This window comes from Ananas comosus, unplaced genomic scaffold (genome assembly GCF_001540865.1).
Source record: "Ananas comosus cultivar F153 unplaced genomic scaffold, ASM154086v1, whole genome shotgun sequence".
Taxonomy (NCBI): domain Eukaryota; kingdom Viridiplantae; phylum Streptophyta; class Magnoliopsida; order Poales; family Bromeliaceae; genus Ananas; species Ananas comosus.
Genome location: NW_017890530.1, coordinates 2,025 through 18,185, shown reverse-complemented (window position 1 = coordinate 18,185; position 16,161 = coordinate 2,025). Strand labels below are relative to the sequence as shown.

At 41.2% G+C, this 16,161-nt stretch overlaps 1 long non-coding RNA gene across 1 annotated transcript; it reads left to right on the top strand.

Annotated features, from left to right (window-relative positions):
• Nucleotides 1–7,560: 7,560 nt before the first annotated feature.
• Nucleotides 7,561–9,431, top strand: LOC109703804. The gene is made up of 2 exons (XR_002214019.1): nt 7,561–8,253; nt 8,970–9,431. It is a non-coding gene; the product is annotated as an uncharacterized LOC109703804 (long non-coding RNA).
• Nucleotides 9,432–16,161: the final 6,730 nt, after the last annotated feature.

Sequence of the window (16,161 nt, the reverse complement as noted above, 5' to 3'; positions counted from 1 at the left end):
TCAAAATTATAGTATCGGTGTAACTATCAATGACTTTCCTGCCTAACTCCTTGCCCTCAACAGCTCAAGATATTTTATAGAATTACATGAAAAAAATTTTAAATTCTACAGAATTCTATATAGAACCTAATCTTTAAAATTTGTTAACTTATATTTTGGGATTTAAAATTGTTAAAATATAATGTTTTTATATTGTTAGTTGTAAATCTTCTAATCCAAACTGCTTCAAATATCACATGGTTCATGTTTTACAACAGTAACTCCTTTCCAGTAAATTCGGAACTATAGTACCGGTGTAACTTATCAATGACCTTCCTGCCTAATCCCTTGCCCTCAATAGGTTAGTTACCTTGATGTTTGAGAATAGAAACAAAAAAAAAAAGAAGATATTTCATGTATATAAAGTTAAAAAAACCGAATTTTGATCTAAACTACTTCAAGATATTTGATGCATATGGAAGATTCGAATTCAAAACGATGACTTGCCCCTTAAATTTCTGATTTGAACTACATCATCTTTAAAATCTGTTAGCTTATATTTGGGATTTAAAATTGTTAAAATATAATGTTTTTATATTTTAAGTTGTAAATCTTAAATTCATTCCCTTTAACAAATTCAAATCATAAATTTCAAATATATTTATTTATCCATTCCATATTACCTTCTCTCTCACTCTTACTTTTTCCCGCTAATTTTCTGCTGTTTTTTAATCGCGCAAAAATAGTTACTGGTATTATTTAGTTTGATTAAATTTTTAAATAAAACTCACCAACCAGTCACCATGTGATATTTGATGTGATAGAAACTCCTTTCCATCAAATTCAAAACTATAGTACCGGTGTTGTTTATTGATGATCTTCTTGCCTGACCCTTTACCCTCCAAAAAAATTTAAAAAAAAAACATGATATTTGAAGGATATAGAGTTTAAAATTACGAATTCTGATCTGAACTGCTTTTCCTTAAATTTCTGATATGAACTACATCAAATTACATGAATCAAATTAGAATCCAACTTTCATCTATTCCCGATACCCTTAAATTTTATAACCAACTTTATTAAATAATATTGAATTGTATATTCAAAATGTTTTAGAAATTACAGACATTTCCCGCCGCGAAGCGCGGGCCTCCACTAGTAATGAATGAGAGAGAGTCCACGGAGGGGTCAGGTCCCTCGTGGACTCTCCCTCAGGCGGTCCACGAGGTGAAGTTCACCTCGTGGACCGCGTGTTAACAGTTCATGCGCCGTGATTTTTTACCGCCCAAGCTTTTTGTTTTCCACTCGATGCGAGCGGAAAACGAAAAGGCTTCGTTTTCTGAGAATATGTAAAAATGAATTTTCTAAAAATTTTTTTACGGGCAACCAAACGACAGGAAAATAGTTTTTCAACCAAAAATTTTTTTTCGGAGCTATTTTACAAGGATCCAAACACCGCCTAAGTTAAGTTTAAATTATGCCTAATCTAATTAGTTGTTAAATTTGGTTTAGATTTGTAGTTATCTAAATTGAAGGTAAACTCTAATCTAATTAGGATAACAAATAATTTAGATTTAATTTGGGATAATATGGAGTATAAGTAGGAGAGTAATTCTAATTGAATTAGAATTAGACTCTAGTTTGGAAACATGTATTATCTATACATGTTACGGCCAAATTAATAAAGCCGCAACGACTCTAAGTTAAGCCATGCACTAATTAAGGTATTGATGGTCCATATGGTTGTGAGGATCGATGGAGCAGCTTTAAGCCAAGGAGAAGTAGCTGTGCATTGTTTCTATGAAGATCCAAGCTAATTAATTAAGTGGCATGTTGGTATTCCGTACGTTTTTTTAAAGGAGCCATACATCACCTATGGTGACCCGAGCCACCTTATTCGGAGTCGCTTGTACGGATGCGGATTTCGGCGTTTTCGATCTAACAAGAGTTTTGGTCTTTGAGAGATCTTTCTACTTCGCCTTTCGACATTAATAAATTATTTACTTCGTCTTTCCTCGTGGACGTAGGGTGGTGGCCGAACCACGTAAAATATTGGTGTGCTCTTTTCTCTTTTCTTTTTTTTTCTGCATTAAGTTATTTTCTGAATCTATTTTTCGCCGTTTCGATTTTAACTAATTGGTCTCAGAGCCTTTCAACTCTTTTTGAGGATTAAGATGACGACGAAGTTCGAGATTCAGAAATTTGACAGGGTCAACAGTTTTGCATTATGCCTAATCTAATTAAGATATCCCTAGTCTTAGAGGATTTGTATTACTAATAGTATTAGGATTTAGCTACTATTATAAATATACCCTTTATTCTATTAATTTGGTGCGGCAGATGAGAGCGAGTATAGGTGTATTTTTGGGATTAGGATTTTATGAGATAGGCATATTTTGTATACCAATTTGATTATAATGAGATCTTGACTCCGTCTTTGCCCGTGGACGTAAGCCAGTGGCCAAACCACGTAAATATTGTGTGCTTTATTTTTCTTCTCTCTTTCTCGATTCTCTTTTGGTATTTTCACATCCGACGAACTAGATCTTTTCAGTTTTAGTTCTAACAAACTAGTATCAGAGCCGGATCGTTCGTTTGGGTATTTACGGCATCAATGAAGTTTGAGATCGAGAAGTTTGATTGCTCCAATAGTTTCGCTCTATGACAAGTTGACGTTCTAATGCAATAGAGGTTGCAAAAGGCGTAGTTGGAGAATGAGAAGATTAGCACTTCAGAGATACACTTCAGAGTTGCAAAAGATCACCACACTTGTTATGGTGTGTGTGATTCACAAAAATAATTAAGAATAGAAAAGAAGAGATGCGGTAGAATAATATGAAGAAACTGAATCAATTGATGGATCCTCTCTGATACATTAATGGCCTAGATGGTTACCAATATAAATAGGTAGTAATGCTAACAACCCAACAAATTGATTAACAACCCAACTAACACGTGTTTATCAAACTAAATAAATAAAGGATTATTCTAAGTAACTAATTTCCTAAAAAATAGTTGTTCTTATCGTCAACACGCCCCTGTAATACCAAACTCGTTGATGCCAAGTCATTCACGACACCAAACGAATTTCTCCACTGGTAATGACTTAGTGAAAATATCCACTAGTTGCTGGTCAGTCGAACAATGCTTCAACATGATATTGCCGTTTGCCACCTAGTCTCGAATAAAATTGTATCGAATTTCGATATGCTTGGTGCGATTTTGGTGCACTGGGTTCTTTGTCATGATGATCGTAGATTGGTTGTCACAGTAGATGACTGTCTGGTTCGTTTGGTTCTGTTGCAGATCGCATAAAATTCGCCACAACCAAATTGCTTGGCAAACTGCACCAGTAACCGCAATATATTCGGCCTCAGAAGAAGATAACGCCGTCATGTGTTGTTTTTTTTAGGACCAACACACCACATTCAAACCGAGCTTGAACACATATCCACTTGTGCTCTTACGATCATCGATAGAACCTGCCCAATCACTGTCAGAAAAACCAAAAAGAGAAAAAATGTTAGAGTTAGTGAACCATAATCCATGGCCACTAGTCCCCTTCAAATATCGTAGGATCCACTTTGCTGCACCCAAATGGATTTTACTCGGATTTTGCATAAACCAAGAAAGCAAACTTGTCGAGAATAAAATATCTGGCCTCGTGTGTGTCACATATAGTAAACTCCCAATTAGACTTTTGTAATTATTGGCATCAACTTTTTCAGCACCGTCATTAACTAACAACTTCAAATTTGTTCCCATCGGATTTGCCACTAAATTACAATCCTTCAAACCAAATCTGTCAAGTAAACTAGATATGTACTTCTTTTGAGAAATAAAAATTTCTTTCTTTGATTGTACAACTTCAAGCCCCAAAAAAATAGTTCATCAAATTGAGATCCGTCATTTCAAACTCTCGCACCATATGAAACTTAAATTCATCAATCATTTTTTGCGAGTTACCAATATATATTAAATTGTCAACATAAAGAGAAACAATCAAAATTCTGTATCTTGGGTCTTCACATAAAGTGTAGGCTCACTTTCACTTCGGCTAAAACCATTTTGAAGAAAATGGGCATCAATTCGACTATACCAAGCGCGCAGCGCCTGTTTGAGTCCATACAATGCCTTCTTGAGCCTATACACTTTATTTTCCATATCTTTAATTTCATATCCCTGAGGCTGCTTAACATAAATTTCATCATCCAAAAAACTGTTTAAAAATACAGATTTAACATCAAGTTGAAAAACTTTCCATTTATATTTAGCCGCAAGAGCCAAAATTGTTCTTATTGTATTAAAACGAGCAACTGGAGTAAAGGTTTCAGAAAAATCAATACAATCTCGTTGTAAATACCCTTTGGTCAAAACAAGCAACTGGAGTAAAGGTTTTAGAAAAATCAATACCTTCTCGTTGTAAATAACCTTTGGCGACAATTCTAGCCTTTAATTTTTGAATGGATCCATCAGGCTTGAACTTGGTTTTGTAAATCCGCTTTAAGCCGATAACTTCTTTATCTAGGGGTAGATCTACAAGTTCCCAGGTTTGATTTCGCTCCAGTGCCGATATCTCCTCATCCATTGCTTTGCACCAATCCGATGAGTTCACCGCATCTTCAAAGATCTTGGGTTCCAGTGTAGAACTGAATTGGCACACATCTATTCTCTCATAAATTTCCTCCAGCGACCTCATCCTTGATGGAGATGGTTCGGGAGATGAACTTGTTGAAGAACTCGTTGAAGTGTGAGCAGGGCTCGAACTCACACTTTCCGTCTTATTAGTCGTAGGCAATTCTTCATCAACCATTCCAATAAGTCGATCCTGCACAACTTCATCCCACTGCCAACAATTTTGTTCATCAAATATTACATCACAACTAATTACTAAATAACATAAAATGGGATTATAAAGTCTGTATGCCTTACTTCTATCACTGTACCCCATGAAAATGCATTTTTGTGAATTATCATCCAGCTTCTGTCATTTTTGAGATGGTACATGGATATAAGCGATAGAACAAAAAATTTTAAAATGTTTTACCTTCGGCTTTCGTTCGGTCCATGCTTCATACAGAGTAATATTCTCCAAAAATGATGTAGGACTCCGGTTTAAAACGTAAGCTGTTGTAGAAACTGCTTCCGCCCAAAATTTGTTTGGTAGTTGTTTAGCCTTCAACATGCTCTTGGCCATCTCTACCAAACTTCTGTTTTTCCTTTTCGCTATTCTGTTTTGCTGTGGGGTGTAACTCGTCGTCAATTGCCTATGAATTCCAGTTTCTTTACAAAATGTTTCAAATTCGTTAGAAATAAATTCACTGCCTCTATCTGTCCGAAGAGTTTTTTTTTATAACCCGATTCTTTTTCCACCATATTTTTAGATTTTTTGAAAGATAAAAAGCATCGGATTTTTTCTTTATAAAATCAATTCAAGTCATACGACTATAATCATCAACAAATACCACAAAATAAATATTATTATTTAATGAGAGGGTTTGCATAGGGCTGCACACATCTGCATGTACTAAATTCAATGGGTTCTTTGCCTTCCATGAGTTTTTGTTTGGAAAAGGATTTCGATGATGCTTTTCGCGTATGCAGTTTTCACAAAGCGATCTGTCATGTGCTGTAACGGCCCGACCTGCTAGCAATAATAACTCGTTAGGCCGATACCACCGGCCCAAAATGCTTAAACCCAGTTATTATGTCTAGCCCAATCAAGCTTATATACTCCCACATCTATAGAGTGTCACAAACTCCCCCCGTTTAGGCCCTGACGTCCTCGTCTGCCCTAAACACACACATGGCCCAAGATCACCAGGTGGCCCGCAGCTCAGCCGCGGCAGCCCGAGCTCGGCTCGGTGTGAGGGTCGCAGCAGCGGCGCCCTAGGCGTGCGGCGGCGGCAGCGACAACTCCGGTCGGAGGCGGTGGTGCCAGAGGGCCGCGAGGGAGGTCGCGGGTGCAGCTCCGGGCGGTGGCGGCACGGGGGAGGGGTTGCGAGCTCAGTTTGGCCCGAGCTTGCCCAGGGAGCCTGTAGGGTGGCTGCAGCACGCCAGCAGCGCTCGACGACGGCGGCAGTCGGCAGGGGAGGTCGTTCGGGCTCTTGGGGAGGCGACAGAGGGGCTTCAGGCGGCGGCGGCGCGCGGGCCAGGAGCTACAATGCCCTTGGCCTGAGCTAACCCGACTAGGCTGCAAACTACTAAGGCGGCAGCGGCGGCGCGCGGGGGCGACAGCGACTGGCGGGGAAAGCTTTGATAGGGTCGGGGCAATGCCAGCGGAGAGCAGGGAGGCAATGCATCCTCGAACCTCCTCTCCAACCTGAGAGAAAGAGAGAGAGAGATGGAGAGGGAGGAGAGGAGGGAGAAGCCTTCTCCGGCGGCCGGCGGCATGTGCAAGCGGCCGGGGCGCTCACCGTGCACACAGGGGAGGGAATAGATGCGGCGGGGGGGTCAGCTGGGGGCTAGGGTTAGGGTTTGCATGGTGTAGACCCTAGAGGCTATAAATACATAAGGCTCCAATTGCGCAAAAGTCTACCAAAACCCGATATTTAGAATCGAGTCCCTCACAGTGCGAGTAAAATGCAAGAACACACCACCAAATTCAATTTCATGCAAAACGGTACATAAAATGTAGGGCTTATCGCAAAATTACAGTTTTAGCATCTAAGACCCCTCCTCGATCAACGCGCGATATCAGGAGATCCGTCTGTCAGATTTGTGTGTTAAGGATTTTATAGGTTGGCGAATTTCATAAAGTTGAATGAAGTCTTGAAGAGTTGATCGCGGAAGTTTGAAGAAAAGATCCAAATTGAAGAACAAAGACTCATTCGGAAAGCTCGGCATCTCAGGTATGAAGAATAGATGATTTATGGTGAAGATGTTTAATTGTAATAAGTTCAGAAGGCTTAGATTGCTTTAAAACTCTTTTACTGAACTTTTATGTGTTCTGGGACCGGTCTCCTGAGTTGAGAGATCGGTTCCCCTAAGGTCCTCACTGCGTGAACATTGATGCAACCGGTTTCCTGAGATGAGAGACCGGTTCCCGAACCTTGGTATTTCTGTCACGCAGCGAGGGACCGGTCTCCGTCCTGAGAGACCGGTTCCCGAACATTGTGTTCTTTGATCACGCAGCGAGGGACCGGTCTCCGTCCTGAGAGACCGGTTCCCGAACCTTGGTATTTCTGTCACGTAGCGAGGGACCGGTCTCTGGCTTGAGAGACCGGTGCCCGAACGGTGTGATTTTTGGTCACGCAGCGAGGGACCGGTTCCTCACTTGAGAGACCGGTCTCTCACAGACCGGTCTCCTCGAGAGGACCGGTCCCTGAGGACGACACATGTTTTTAAAAAGGACTTTTTGCAATCCTAGTCTACTTCTAAGTCTTCTAAATATATAAATAAGCCATAGAGGTCATCTTAAAGTTTAAGGCTTTGAATTTTTACTGATTCTAAACCCTAGAAACTTAATTTTTCGTTCTAATGCTTCTATTCACATAACAAGTTTCGTAAAGTCAACAATCGACTTGGTTCTTCGGTTTTACTCGAGATCTTATTCGAGAATCAAGTTGATGTTTNTCTCACTGCTTTGCTTATGTGGATCCCTGCTTAATATCTAAGCAGTTTCACCCTGTAGAGAGGGGAAGAGAGAGTGAGAGAGAACCCGGGAGGGGGTGGGGCCTGCCATGTGCGGGAGGCCCGCACCCCCCGCACGGGTAAGTAAAAACTATATTTCCTAGATTTTTGGTTGCAACTAAATCAAAAGAAGGTTGGAAAAGTTTAAAAAAAGAGTTCCAAGGCTCCGACAAAATCATCACTATTAAGCTTCAATTATTATGGTGTGAGTTTGATAATTTAGCCATGAAAGATAATGAAAATATAAAAGATTTTTCCTCTAGAGTTGCCGGGAGTATAAATCAAATAAGAAGTTATGGATATAGAATTGAAGAGAAAAAGATAGTTGAGAAAATTCTAAGAAGTTTACCAGCTAAATTTGATCATATTGTCGCAACAATCAAAGAATCAAAAGCTTTATCTATTTTTACTTTGCATGAACTGATGGGTTCTCTTGAGGTACATGCACAAAGAATGAGTAGGCTTACATATCAAAATGAAATATAGAGCAAGCATTTCAATCCAAACTTACAATCAAAGAAAGGAAAGCAACAAGTGTGGAGAGAGATGGCAAAGATAGAAGACAATTCCAAAGGAGAAATCAAGATAATTGGTCTCGTGGCAAAGGTAAAGGCCGAAGTGGACAACCAACTCAAAGAAATGGTAACTTCGATTCTCAATGTTGTATTTGCAAAATATCTTGATATGAATATAAAAATTGCCGTTTTCAATGCAAAAGATGCAAGGTCCCAAACCATTTTGAAAGAGACTGTTGGTTTTAGGATTGCAATTCAGATTTCAGAATTTTGAAATCTGAACTTAGAATTCTGCTAGGTAATTTAGGATTCTGCTAGGTAATTCAGAATTCAAGTAAATAATTGAAGGGCGTACAAAAAGGAGTTTTATGTAATTTTTATGCATTTCCCTCCTCTATGTTTTTACCTCCTGTTTATTTTCTGGTTCCTTTTACCATCTATGCCTAGAGGAATGGCTTCTCTCACATATACTGCTATAAACTGTTGTTCCCCTCCAAGTTTTATTTGATTCGTTAGCTTATTTATTTATTTCCTGACTTTTTTCATACCGTCTTTTTCCTTTCGGCTTTTCATTTGATGGAGATCTCGCTGGGATTCTTCTGTTGTAAGGGATCAAACTTTTCTTTGCTAGGAATTGGAATTTTCTTTTCTCAAATTTCTGTTGGTGGCCATTTTTGAAAGAACCTATTATATAAAATCCTAAACTTGAAGATTTTCTAATTTCTTAATTCAGGAAGACTGTTGATGCAATTCTGAAATCTGAATTCCAACCTTTTATATACATCAAAAATCTTGATGTAGTTCAGATCAGATTTCTGAATTATAAGCTTTTATATGCATCAGATATCTTGGGGCAATTCAGAATTCAGAGGAGGCAGTTGCTCTTGAATTTGGCAATGTTGTGATGACCTTCTCCTTAAATGTCAGATGGCTTCAATAATTAAAAGCATAGTGTACTTTAGATGGCCTATAGTGGTGCATGGAAATCAGGGGTGGAGGTTTATTACTTGCATGTGGCTGCGCGCGGGTATTATCCATATTATTGCGAACATGACATGTCTCATTATCATTGGACGCCTTGAGCGGCGGTTCGGATTTTGTAAGCTTCGCTCTATCAATTGAAACAGTTCTAGATAAGCTGAAACTATCTGTTCTCTTTGCTTCATTCTACTTCAATAACTGTTTTTGGGGGGTTATTTACCTGGTTTGATTATTTAACTTTTCAATATATATTACATATGTTGGCTAATCGATCACCGATCACTCTTTCGTAGTAAGAATTGGAAGCTCACTTTCATTGTTTTACATATTGTATTTGCATTTCCTGCTTTACTTTAATTTGCTCATATTTTCACATGTTTTAATATTGTCTATCTTTTTCCCTTTTGTTTTTTGTAATATATACATACTTTACCTACAGCTTTTGATTTACTTTAGTATTGTCTCATTAGTTTGATTCATCCTCTTTACTTTACTATTAGTTGTCTATACTTTTCTTAAACTGATCCCCCTCCCTTCTTTTTCCATCACCAAAATTTTTGGGGCATACTTTTCACGCTGATTCCTGAAGAAAATACAGGCTGTATGTTAAACGGCCATCTATCCGAGTCTCTTTGGAAGTCATGCAGAAGGAACTTTATGTAATTTTTTTGTGTGCTATTTATTTCTTTGTTTCTATAGATTACTTATTTTTGCGATCCGGTTTTGTTTACCTTGCTTCTGTATATATATATTGAAGCTTCTTTTCCAATTCATAGGCCTAATTTATTATGGATTATCACATTTTCCTTACACATCGATTGTTACTTCGTTTTTCCGGATTTCGTAGTTCACTTAGACTTATTTGCATTGATTTAATGTAAAGTTTTCACGTCTTTTTTTTTTTTCCTGCCCCATCTTTCTTTTGGGACATTAGTTGGGCATATTTTTAAGGGGGACTATGGATTACCCAAAATGCTTTTTTTGGTCATTGATGTCTCAAAACCTATCGGTTGCTTGATTTATTATGGATTCTCATGTTCTTGCAGCATCTAATTTTTATGTCCAGTTCTCATTTTGTTGTCTTCGCTGGTGATTTTTCAGGATTCTTTCCTAAATTCTACCTTTTATTTGTTCTAACTCTCAGATTAGAATCTGAATTCTATAATGCTATGGTGAAATTTAGTATAGGGAAGATTTGATCCGGTATGTCCTGCACTTCTTCCAAAAAAAATTTAGGGTTCTTTTTCCTGAATTTTAAACTTAGTTGATTTAATCTCTCAGATTCGAAATCTTAATTCTAGGGGTATTGTGAATATTACTACGTGCAAATGATTGAATCTCAGTTATGCTACTAGCCTTCATTAGAAAAAAGTCAAATTAAATGACTTTAAGGTTTCTATCTTTTATGCTTCATTACTATCGGTGCGCAATTAGAACATTGATTGAATTGTTCAGTTTGATTGTCTCCGATATTAAGGTGGCAATTGGGTGCATAGCATAATTCTTCACACATTTCAAATCCATCGAAATTCTGATTCAGCTCAATTCAGCTGGGAATATGTTAATTCAGCATATTGAATTCAGATTTGACTTAGGTGATCAGATTCAATATGTTGAATTGCTGAATGGACATGTTTGATTTTGACTCCAGCATAGATGTGAATTCAAATCTGCGTGCTGTTTGTGCTTAATGTTTATGTTGTTTTGGAGGTACTTTGCTTTCCTTGCTTTTAGTCCAGTCCTCTATTTTCCACTGAGTTCTCTTCATTCTTTGCTTCCCATGCGTATGATGACCTTCCCCTGGAATGTGAGATACAATTGCCGATTAATTGAGAATGGGCCGGCCTTTTGGTTGTGAGCGAGGCGGCCTTTGGATGGCCTACTTCTTATGTAGTGATAGGGGCACTTTGGATGGCTACTCTTCACTGGTGGTAGGGACTTTGGCGGCCTTTTTGTAGGCCAATTTCACGCCCCGGGGTCCCTTTTTCAGTTTAAAACTAAGCGAAAAGCGTCTGATTATTTTTTTTTGAAAACTGACCCCAGCAGAGTATCCAGATCCGCAAAATAAGAAATCCACTGTTACAAGGACAGGTTCCCCTGTATTGCACGGCGTCCACAGTAACAAGAAGTCATCAGGCACACACAACAAATGAATATCAAATAAACAAGTATATTATAATTAACCCTTCACCAAGATTACTTTATGATTAAATCCACAGCCTCTAGTTAAAATGTTTCCAACAAGAAACAGGTTTTGAAATACTAAGAACAAATCAAGAAAACCTTTTGAAAGCTGTCCTACAACGGAAACTTATCTTTTAGAAAAAATGCTACCACGAGGGGTAGAAAATCTTTTATTTTACAAATTCAGAAATCTTTTTATTTTAGCGTTAATGAATACTGAATCACATAAACCAATAATATACTATCACAGAATAATAGGGAATAACTAACCGAAATAACTGGGTCCGGAGCTCTTCGATGCTAGTATCTTCACGTCTGTCTCAACCCTCACCTCCGCGATACATAAAAAAATAGTGGGGAGGTGAGAACATGTAACATGTCTCCCCTCCAGTGGTACTCGCAGCGAAGAAGGCGAGGGAGGGGGTACTCACGGATCAGATGAGCTATATAACAACGGTGTCAAGTTGGGAATATTAGTAGACAATATAAAGAAAGAGGTATGTAAGGAGTTACAGTTAGATGCAGTAAATAAAACAGTAGATTACAATAAAAGTATAGGACGTATGGAAATAACACACTACAGCTATGTATGCATAGTGTCGAACTGCGATGAACTCAAAAGTACTCAATTCTGCTGCGCTATGGTCCTGAAGACCTCAGCCCATCACAGCTGCTAACTGTACCTGACCTCCAATGAACCCCGTGGGTTCAGGCAAGGCATAGTACCTGACCCCGCAATGAAGGCCCCTGGGATAAGACAACTATTACCTCGCAGACTAAAGCCCCTAGCTCACGGTCAGTTGGCAATCCAACACTTTGTCCGGAAAAGACATCCCTCTTGTTGTGGATCAGGACCGCTTGGTGTTCGTAGAAATGCGTAGCCTGGAGTGGAGCCGATTCATATAGTTATGCTTCAAAGATTTCCATCGGCAACGGAGCCGACAAGTCAAGCCCTCAGGGCACATCGCTATAGGCGCATTCAGGCAAATAGTCGGTACGCTTATGTCAGCATGAACGTAGCAACTATCGATCCGAACATCATAGAATCAAAATAGCAGGGTAAACGACCACCAAATCACAGATTTACGTGAACAGATAAGTCAACTTACTCTAGATGATCATATGAAATACTGAGTAGAGGTAACATCAGATATAAAAGAGGTGCAGCGCTCAATAGCTGTTAATATGCCACACAGATATTAGGTAAGAGGCAAGAGTAAGAAACATCAATCGCGTCACACCGTCTGTACCGACTTCGTCGGATCGAAGTATCCACCTGTACCAACTGTCGCCGATGTTCCTGATGCATAGAACGTCACAGGACTTTTAAGGACCTCTGGAGTATGTCTAACCCAAAATAAGAAATACTACATCGTAATCCCGACCTAACAAACCCACGGAGCATCGGTGTTCTCAAAACCGACTACAGAAACTCGCCGAAGGCCAAAACCGTCTGGGAACTCATCGAGACCCACGAACTGTCCCGAAAACGTACCGATTATGATACGAGTCACCGTCTGCCATAAAACATATTTACGTGTGATTTGGGAACAGAGACTGATAACAACTCCAAAACGATTATCGCGGTAATCGATTCCGATGCGGATTTCCGGAGGGTCATTTCGACACCGGAATCCCGTTTCGCTACCGGATTTCTGAACTCTCGAATTGACAGCGAGGACAGCCACAAGCGCCTAAGAGGATACCAATAGCTCAGAGAGCAACACGTCGGAATAATTCGAATCCAAAACCGCGTTCCGTGGAGATTTTAGCCGACAACGCACGGAATGCATTTTCTCTTCGCAACGGTCCGGCGCTTGGAAATCAGTCAGAGGTCACCCAATGATTCCATGCTGCCGACAGTAGCTGCGACTGAACAAAGCTTGCATAACAAGCCTTCCACATTACCCGAATGATTATTGTCATGCGATCTTCGGCCGATTTTATGGATCCGTCCACGCAACCAGGGTCAATCAGCCAGCCAGATACCACTGACAGGTTCGACGTCCGGATGGCGTTGCTCACCTTTTGAGAGCAATTTCGGTGGCACTATTAGAAGAGCGCGGGGGGTGAGCCGAAGTCTGCGCTAACAGCGCACACAGCATGAAAAGCATGTTAATCTCGCTAACCAGCGGGCTCGGCTTGACCTATTAAGGTGAGACTGTGAATCAAGCACTGACTGAATGATCACCGTGCTCACTTCGGATAGCCATCGCGAACAAGCCTCGGCGTCGCCCGGAAAACAGTATAAACACAACCCAAACAGTGCACAATAATTTGCAATACAATGCTCTACCGGAACTAGCAGGAGTCGGGCGTGGCGGGGCGGCCGGACGGGCGGCAAGCCGGCAAGGGGAAGGGCTCCTAGGCGTACAGAGGAGGCCGGAGGGAGTGTGGGTTTTCGCGTCAAAAGCGACCGGAAGCGGCGACGGGCAGGCAACGTGAGCTTAGCTTGCACAACCCCGAGAGAGCATGGGCTTACCACGCCGATTGACAGGAAGCTCAGCGGCGAGGTAGCGACGGGACGGGCAAACCATGCGCGGCCAGTCGGAGCGGGTGCTCACGCCGGACCAACAGGCGGCCGCGCCGGCTGCTGGATGTGGCTCGGTCTACACCAAAGCCCAACGGGCTGAGCTCGAAAAGACTGCAACGCATGGCGCGGGAGAGGTCGGGGGCTGCACAGGGCACCGGCGAGGTGGGTTCGCCGAGAGCCGAGGGAATGGCGCGCGACCTGATTGGTGCTGGCGGCGGCGGCCTGAGCCGTACCTAGCTGGTGGGTTGCGAGTGTGGTCGCTGGAGCGGTGACGGGTGGCGAGCGGTGGCGGCGAAGCGCGCGCGGCAGGGGACGGCGCGGGAGTTCAGTGAGGGCTGGCGCCTTCATCCCGACGGCAGGCGAGGAGGAGGGATCCACCACTCGGCTAATCTGCTCAGATCTGGCCCAATGGCCAGGGGGATACAGTGGCGCGTCGGCGAGCGTCGGGAGGCCGGCGAGCGGACGATGATTGTTGGAGAAGCCGGTCATCTGCCAGGCGAGGGGGGTCGAGGGTTGGGTTCACCTCGTAGCGCCAAGTGGGGGGATAGGGTGGTGAAGCAAGAACATGGAAGAGGTGGACAGGTAGCAGCTGCATCCGAGCGGCGGGGGTGCTCTTGTGCGTTTGAGGTGCGCCGGGGGGCCAGGAGGAACGTGGCAGGAGAGGTGTTAAGGAAGAGGAGGGACAGGGTTAGGCGTTCATGGTTGACCTAACTCTATGATTATATGTACATTACAGAAAAACCCCTTTTTAGCCCTTTGTAATTTAGTCCCATGCCACGTGCGCTTTAACTTGGATCGCACCACACGGCGTACTGATTTAAGTTTCGAGGACTAATACAAATGACTTTTGCCGAACGTTTCGATTTGCCACCTTCGACGCTCATCAACATTTCGCGTTTCCCGAAACGTCGTGGATTTTCGAATCCGACATCATCGCGTTCAGCGACGACGGGGCATGGGAAGTACAATTGTTTCATCCGATTGCTTGGGTGTTTTGTGACCGAATTTGCCGACATAATCTTGCCTCTCTCAACTAAACTATATATCATACATAGGCCTTAGAGTGGAAACCCGAAATCCTTTAATTCAAACTCGTATTGATTATTACGCACCAGTAGACTTGAAAATCTCCTCACCCATCTCCAGATCCTGTACAAAACACGAGGAGTTTTAAAATGCCGATAGCAGAGCCGGCAAACCCCTCTTTTTGTTAAAACTCCTTTTTTCTCAAACGAATGTGTCAGATCCAAAATCCGTCAGTGCATTGGGTTCCAGAATTAGTCAGGCTGATCAAAAGATGCTATTAGGATTTGATATGAAATGGATGGTCGGAATACACGCCCGAAAGCCAACTTACTCGTGGCTTCTCGGAAAACCGGAGTTGATATTCACGTAAGTGAAAACTAATATACGCGTAACTTCTCCATTTAAACTCATTTTCCTGAAACTTGACGAGTTTATGGATAAATTAAATTGACATACTAAACATCTTCAGACAGAGAGTTTAGTTGCCTGTCAAATCTTCCGAATTCCTTAACAGGCAAACCGTTGCTTATTTGTGACCTAAGAATGCTTTCAGTATACATGTCGGGTTCATAGCTCAAGTCTCCAGGTATTGAGTGGGCAGCTCGAATAATGGGTTTCCGAGCACCATCTAGTTCTAATAATGTTCCATGGTCGAGGGAGTCTGAGCAAATAATTTATTTTTGGCTATTTCGGTTTCAACCTCTGCTTATATAAATATGAATGTTTATATTCCCATTTCTAGGGCTGATTCGTTATGTTGTTTCTACATCTTCTCCGTCCATGTTAGTGAGAACTCTCTTATTCGATAAGATTCTGTAGGGTACTCTGCGTGCTTTATTCGTTTTCTTTGAGCAAATTAGTTGTCGGAGCTTCTCACTAACTGGACTCATCTATACACACAAAGATTTATCTTTTCTTTCTTTCATTATCCTTTTACGAGGTATCATTCAGTATGTTTTCAGAAGCTGATTTTTATTCGCTTTAAGGCCGGTTTATAATAACTCATTTTGGCCATGATCGCAATCAACTGGCCTCGATACTCCGAATGTAGATACTTTGCACATATTTGGGAGTTCTCACTGCATATTCTTAGAGTTTTGTACTGCTACTCGAACCTCATCTTCAGCTAGTATGGAAACGGCACAATCTACTCTGGGAAGGAAGGTCCAAGAGACATAAGGCTACAATTTAATATTATGGTTGTACTGCTGTCACAATTGATCACTAGCTTGTAAGTATGCTCTCTGTTATACTAGTTTTTACCAGCTGATTGTGGTCGGAAAAAATTATTTTTATTGTCTTAGGTTAGCT